We start from the raw sequence: 7,107 nt of genomic DNA, 5'->3' as shown, positions 1-7,107 counted from the left end.
CTACAGATGCCCACCACAATGCCCAGCTATTTTTTCTATTTTTGGTAGAGATGGGGTCTCACTCTTGCTCAGGCTGGTCTTGAACTCCTGATCTCAAGCAATCCTCCCACTTTGGCCTCCCAGAATGCTGGGATTACAGGCGCAAGCCACTGCACCTGGCAGTTGCTATATGTTTTTGTGTATCATACAACAGCAGCTCTGATGGGGAAAAGAGTTCCAAAATCACTTTGAATGGTGGACTATGCCCTAGTATTGATCCATAGCTTCCTAAGGGGAGTACTTCAAAGGTGACCATAGTGATATTTAGCAATGAGGTATGTAGCACTTTTTCTAGGACGAGTTCATGAACTTAACTGTCAGAACTTGTATCTTTTCTTCTTACTCACCCTTCTGTTCTTCTTCTTAAAAATAACTTTTAATGAATCTTGTCTACTTTAGAGTGATATGTTTACTTATTTGATATTAATATAACTACTCCAGCTTTCTTATACTTACTTTTTGCATGACATAACTTTTTCTTCTATTTACTTTCAATCTATACTTAAAGTGGGTCTTTTTTTTTTTTTATGAGACAGAGTCTCACTATGTTGCCCCTGATAGAGTGCCGTGTTGTCACAGCTCACAGCAACCTCAAACTCTTGGGCTTAAGCAATTCTCTTGCCTCAGCCTCCCAAGTAGCTGGGACTTACAGGCACCTGCCACAATGCCCGGCTACTTTGTTGCAGTTGTCTTGTTGTTTAGCTGCCTGGGCTGGATTCGAACCCGCCAGCTCTGGTGCATGTGGCCAGTGCCATAACCACAGTGGTATGGGTGCCGAGCCAAAGTGGATCTCTTTTTGTGTACTATAGGTTTTGGTGAATACAACATATGAATTTTAATTGTAGTGTTCAGCACGCTAACACTAAGGTAATTATTGATATGGTTAGATTTAGGTCTACCATTTTATAACTTGATTTATATTTTTCCACTCTGTTTCTCCTTTTCTCTGCCATTTTTAGGTTGATTTAATTAGTTTTGAATTCTATTTTAATTAATTATTGTATTGGGGGCTTTCCTAAAGCATTTTCAAAAAGATTATAAAATGATTATTAGAGTATACCGAAAATGACCCTATGCACTTTGGACAAATTAAGGGGGGAAATAGTCTTTTATATTTACTTACATATTTATCATTTATGGTGCCCTTAGTTTCTTCCTAAAGATCTATGTTATATCTGGTATCATTTCTCTTCAGCCTGGGGAATTTCCTTTAGAATTTTATGTAATAAAAAACCTATTTGTGATACATTTTCTCTTCTTTTAAAAAAAAATACCACGTGTCCCAGCTACTCGGGAGGCTGAGGCAAGAGAATCGCTTAAGCCCAGGAGTTGGAGGTTGCTGTGAGCTGTGTGATGCCACGGCACTCTACCGAGGGTGATAAAATGAAACTCTGTTTCAACAACAACAACAAAAAAATACCACATAACATATCTTTACGGCACCTTCATTCTCAAAGGATATTTTTACTAGCTGTAATATTCTAGGTTGGAAGAATATTTTTTTCTTTAAGTATTTTTTCTCCTCTATCATCTGGTCTCCATAGTTTCCAATAAGAAAGAATTCAGTGGTAACAATTAAAATCATTATTTTCTTGTATCTAATGTGTTAGTTTTTCTTACTCTTTTAAAATTTTTCTCTTTATCTTTGGTTGTTAGCAGTTTGACTACAATGTGGGAGTAATTTTTGTATTCATTTGCTGGGTGCTTAAGTGAGATTCTTGAATCTGTGTATTTATGTCCTTCAAAATGTTTTGGGACATTTAAGATCATTTCTTCAGGTATATTTTCTGCCCCCATCCTCTCCCTCTCCCTCTGGTATTCCAATTACATGGACCTAGTCTTTTAGGTACTGCGTTCTTCAGACTGGGTAATTCCTATTGACTTATCATATTTTGCCATGTATAATATGCTCCTGAGTATAATGCACACCCATGTTTCCCCCCCAAACTTTCAGGAAAATTCCCCTCAAGAAAGTGGCCGGCTCTTGGCTGGGAGATTCATCTGGAGAAGGCTAACACTCCCCTGGTAAACATGCGGATCATATTGCCCTCATACCCACCTGCTCTTTGAATGCTGACCCGCCCCTTTTTCCCAGGAACCCTTCCCTCCCTGCCACATCAGGGGCCCATGGCCAAGATGGCCACATGTGTGTCTGGGCAGAAAAGAGCTTCCAAGGTCACTTGGCTCCATGGGTAACCAGTCAGGTCCCTAGGATCTGCATGGGGCTCCTGGTCCCCTCCAAGGCCCAGGCCTCAGGCCTTGGCCCTCACTCCCCATGGCCATGGCCCACTTCATCAGCGTCACAGCCACCCCCTTCCCTCATCTGGCCCACTCCCACTGGATACCAGATCCTCACAGACTGGAACCCTATGTACCTGGTGGGCACAGACAGGAGGGTTCAGCAGCACCAGGAGGCCTGCTGGGCTCCCTGGCTCCCTAGCTGGGCTCCTTGGCTCCCAAGCTGTACTACTCATATAAAATGTGCATCATTAGTCTTCTCTCAAAAATTGGGGCAAAGAAGTGTGCATTATACATGGTAAAATATGGTGCCTTCAAATTCACTGACTCTGATCTCTAACAAGTTAGGCCTATAGTACATTTTTTATTTCAGGTACTTTATTTTTTAGTTGTGTTACTTCTATTTGGTTCTTTCTCATAATTTCTACTTTTCTGCCAATATTTTCCTTATTTTGTCCGTTATAAGTATATTGTCCTTTATGGTCTTGAACGTAGTTATGATAGTTGTTTTAAGACCATTGTTTGAGTGCCCAGAGTAGTTGCTCATGCTTGTTATCCTTGCACTTTGGGAGGCTGAGGCAGGTGAATCAAGATCAGCCTGGGCAAGAGTGAGACCCCATCTCTATTAAAAACAGAAAAACTAGCCGGGCATAGTGGCAGATGCCCATAGTCCCAGCTTCTCAGGAGGCTGACACAAAAGCATTGCTTGAGCCCAGGAGTTTGAGGTTGCTGTGAGCTATGATACCAGGGCACTGTACCCAGGGCATCAGAGTGAAACTCTGTCTCAAAAAGAATAAAAAAGAAAAGAAACACTCCTTGTTTGCTAATTTCACATCTAAGTTATTCTAGGGTCATTCTCTATTGATTATCTTTTCTCCTGAATAGGGATCATCTTTTCCTATTTCTTATATGTCAAGTAGTTTTAAATTGCATCTTGGACATTGCAAATGATAAGCTATAGAAAGTTTGGATTCTATTTGTGAGTTGTTGAGTGGTGAAAAAAATTTTAAGTTTTTTTTTTTAAAAGAAACTTTGGAATCAAGTATGGTCCTTCTAAAAGTTCTGGGGGAGGGTGTTTGTGTGTTTGTTTTTTATTTTAGGGGGCAGCAGAATTCCAGTGAAAACTGGAAAACCTTCTGGACAAATTCAAAAAGAGTTGTAACATTCATTCTAATTTTTTTTTGAAGCAAGCAATTGCTTTGGCTGAACCCAAACCGCCAATTCTATCTTCTGTGGTGGATGGTGGTTGAAGCTTCAGTTCAGTTCTTTTGATCTTGGATGGGTTGCTTGGAACCTGCTCAGTGCATGCGTGGCTCAGGGGTCATCCAGAGATTTGGGCAGAGTTTACACACAGAATTTGGGGTTCCACCTGTGTATCTTTCTTCCTTCTGAACATTTCCCCCTCAATTTTCAGCTGCCATGGAAACTGTCTTTTGATTCTTAAATGAATACAACTGATTTTTTTTTTATTGAATCATAGCTGTGTATATTAATGCAATCATGGGGCACCATGCACTGGTTTTATATACGATTTGACATATTTTCATCAAAGTGGTTACCATGACTGGATTTTCTATCCAAGTTTTAGTAACTCCACGCAGTGCAGTTTAGGGTTTTCTTTCATGCAAAGCTGCTGAAACATGCAAATCACCCAGTGCCTTTCCCTTCTTTCAAATATCAATTCCCCTCCAGTTTCTGCCTTTTTGCTGCTCTCCATTGCTTTTAGGTAGTTGTTCATTATCTTTTGTTGGGAATTTATAATTTTCATCTAAGAACAGGATTGGTTTGATAGCAACTCAAACTACTCAGCCATTGGCAAAAGTCAAACGCGTTTTACCTGCTTTTTCATTCTCTTGGTTATCAATCAAAGCTCATCTTTTGTGAACCTGGTTTTTATTGACTGAGTGCTGGGCATTGTGTATGAGAAAATTACAGAGATAATTTGAGGCTCTGGATGATGTTCTGTTTCTCCAGAGAGGATGTTCTTTTGCTTTTGGCAGGCAGATAAGCTAGAGGCAGCTCGTCTTAACTCTAATCAAAGTTGGGCTGCATCCTTGTGAGGGTTGATCTATTTCCAGGATTTATTTAAAGAAAGCTGGGAATGTTTACCTGTTTTCCCGTCCTTCACAGATCCTAAACTCCCATTTTTGTTCCATATCCCCTAAGACTGCTGAAATTCCTGCTCAGCTTCTTGGCCTCGAAGCTGTTGCTTCAATTTTTAAATTAGCAAGTCCCTTGAGTGGAAGAACGCTGCCAAATACTGGGCTCACTTACCTTATATTTCCTCCCACTCCAGATCTTGGCCCCACATCTACACTATCTTGGTAGCTCGCCAATGCCTTCAAACATATTTTTAATCCAGATTTTCTGGTTGTTTTTTTCTCAGTGGGAGGGTTGATCCAAAACAAGATTCAGACTTTGCTGGATGTGGAATGCTACCACTCACTTCTAAGTATTACTATTTTCTAAACAGTTTCCATTTAAAAAAAAAAAACTGAACCAAGAATTAATTTGATGTTTATGTCTAAATCTCATCAAACTCAGTAAAAGTGGTCTATACAATTTTTTTGTTCTAATACCTAGAAGACCGTTCTATGCCTATGTAATTTATGATATATATTAAGGTATTAATATTGAAGGATAATGCATGGTCAACATTTTGTGTTTATGGCAATTTGAAAAAGAATCTACTTTCTGTTTGATGGGTAGAAAATTATATCTATCAGATATCTAATAAGTAAACTTGTTTATTGTACCATTCAACTCCACATATCTGTATTTATTTTAAATTTATTTTATTTTTTGATGTCATTCCCTGAGAGAGGTGGATGTTAAAATATACCACCGCTTTTGCGGATTTATTTCATTTCTCCTTGCAATTCGGTCACTATTTGCTTTATATATTTTAAGCCATGCTTTAACTGCATAATGGTTCAGTTGTTTTATCTTTCCAGTGGTTTGTCATATTTCTCATTGAATACATTTTTACTTTAAATTAATTTTTCTACATTTGTGCAAATGCTGCTTTTTAGTTGCTATTGTTTTTGTTTGTCTGTTTGTTTGTTTTTGCCCAGGGCTGGGTTTGAACCTGCCACCTCCGGTATATGGGGCTGGCGCTCTACTCCTTGAGCCACAGGCACCGCCCCTTAATTGCTATTGTTTATGTGGTAGATCATCTCCAGATATAGTTACCAACAATTCCTCCCAGTCCTGTGAGCCTGTCTTGTCTATAGAATTGGAGTCTAATTCCCTCGACCTTAAATCCAGGCTGACCTTGTGACTTGCTTTGGCTGATAGAAGGTGGCAGAAGTGATAGTGACAATTCCCTGCCCTGCCCCTAAGCAGCCGTAGCAGCTTCCGCCATCCTGCTTTGGCAAGCCTGCTACCATGAAGCACAGTCATTCACATGAGAGTAAGGAATGTTGACGCACCACGTGGAGAGAGAGTGTCCTTTTGTATTAAAGCATGCCGCACCTGATGGGAGTAAATTCTTCTTGAACCTTCCAGCCCAGGCACCTACTGAATGCAACCAAGTGAGTATCACAGATGATACCACATGGGGCAGAGGGGCAGCCCAGCCCAGCCCCCAAGGAATTCCTGACCCACACATCAGTGAGAAGTAACAATTCATTACTTATTTGTGCGCCTAAGTGAGAGTTATTTGATACTCATCAATAAAGAGCTGAGACAATTTGGTTTTGCACCTTCTCCTATCTATTCAAATCTTGAGACCATATTTTTACTAGGTTGTGTATTTTCTCATTGATGAGTTTTGGGAGCCCCTCCTAAATTCGGGATACAAATCCTTTGTTAGATACACAGTTTGAAAATATTTTGTTTTTCCAATCTATAGTTTGTCTTTTCATTCTTTCCATAGTGCCTTTAAAAGACCAGGAGTTCTTAATCTTGGTGAAACCCAATTTATCATTTTTGTTCTCTATGGATTCTGGTTTTGGTGTCATAGCTGAGAAAACTTTGTTTAACCCAAGGTAACAAAGGTTTTTGCATGTATGTTCTTCCAGAAGTTTCACAGTATTAGGTTTTACATTTAGGTCTATGATCCTTTTTAAGTACTTTTTTTTTTTTTTCTTTTTGAGACAGTCTCTCTGTCACCCAGGGGTTTGTCATCACAGCTCACAGCAACTGCTTGGGCTCAAGAGTTCCTCTTGCCTCAGCTTCCCAACTAGCTGGGACTACAGGCACCTGCCACAACACCCAGCTAATTTTTTCTATTTTTTACTAGAGACAGGGTATCTTCCTTGCTCAGCCTAGTTTTGAACTCCTGAATTCAAGTGACCCATGTGCCTTGGCCTCCCAGAGTGCTAGGATTACAGGCCTGAAACACCACACCTGGCCTAAAATTTTTAATCAGCTCATCCTGTGGAGATTTTGATTGGAATTGTGTTGAATCTATGGATCAGTTTAAGGAGAATTGACTTTTTTTTTTTTTTTTTTTTTTGAGACAGAGCCTCAAGCTGTCGCCCTGGGTGGAATGCTGTGGTATCATAGCTCATAGCAATCTGTAAGTCCTGTCTTCTGTCTCTGCCTCCCAAGTAGCTAGGACTACAGGTGCCTGCCGCAACGCCCGGCTATTCTTTGGTTGTAGTTGTCATTGTTGTTTGGCAGTTCCTGGGCTGGATTCGAACCCTCCAGCTCAGGTGTATGTGGCTGGTGCTTTAGCCGCTTAAGCCACAGGCACCAAGCCTGACTTTTTTTTTAATCATCAGGCCTACAATGTCATTTTGTCTGTTTGTTTCATGTTTTTGTTTTTTTTGAGACAGGGTTTCACTCTATTGCCTCGGCTAGAGTGTAGTGGCGTCATTATAGCTC

General features: G+C 40.2%; 1 non-coding gene across 1 annotated transcript; it reads right to left on the bottom strand.

The window, feature by feature from the left end:
• Positions 1–3,382: 3,382 nt before the first annotated feature.
• LOC128580132 (U7 small nuclear RNA) lies at positions 3,383–3,444 on the bottom strand. The gene has a single exon (XR_008378469.1). It is a non-coding gene; the product is annotated as a U7 small nuclear RNA (small nuclear RNA).
• Positions 3,445–7,107: the final 3,663 nt, after the last annotated feature.

The sequence above is a fragment of the Nycticebus coucang genome, chromosome 2 (genome assembly GCF_027406575.1).
Source record: "Nycticebus coucang isolate mNycCou1 chromosome 2, mNycCou1.pri, whole genome shotgun sequence".
Taxonomy (NCBI): Eukaryota; Metazoa; Chordata; class Mammalia; order Primates; family Lorisidae; genus Nycticebus; species Nycticebus coucang.
The sequence above is the reverse complement of the archived record's forward strand: the minus strand, read 5'-3'. Positions and strand labels throughout refer to the sequence as shown.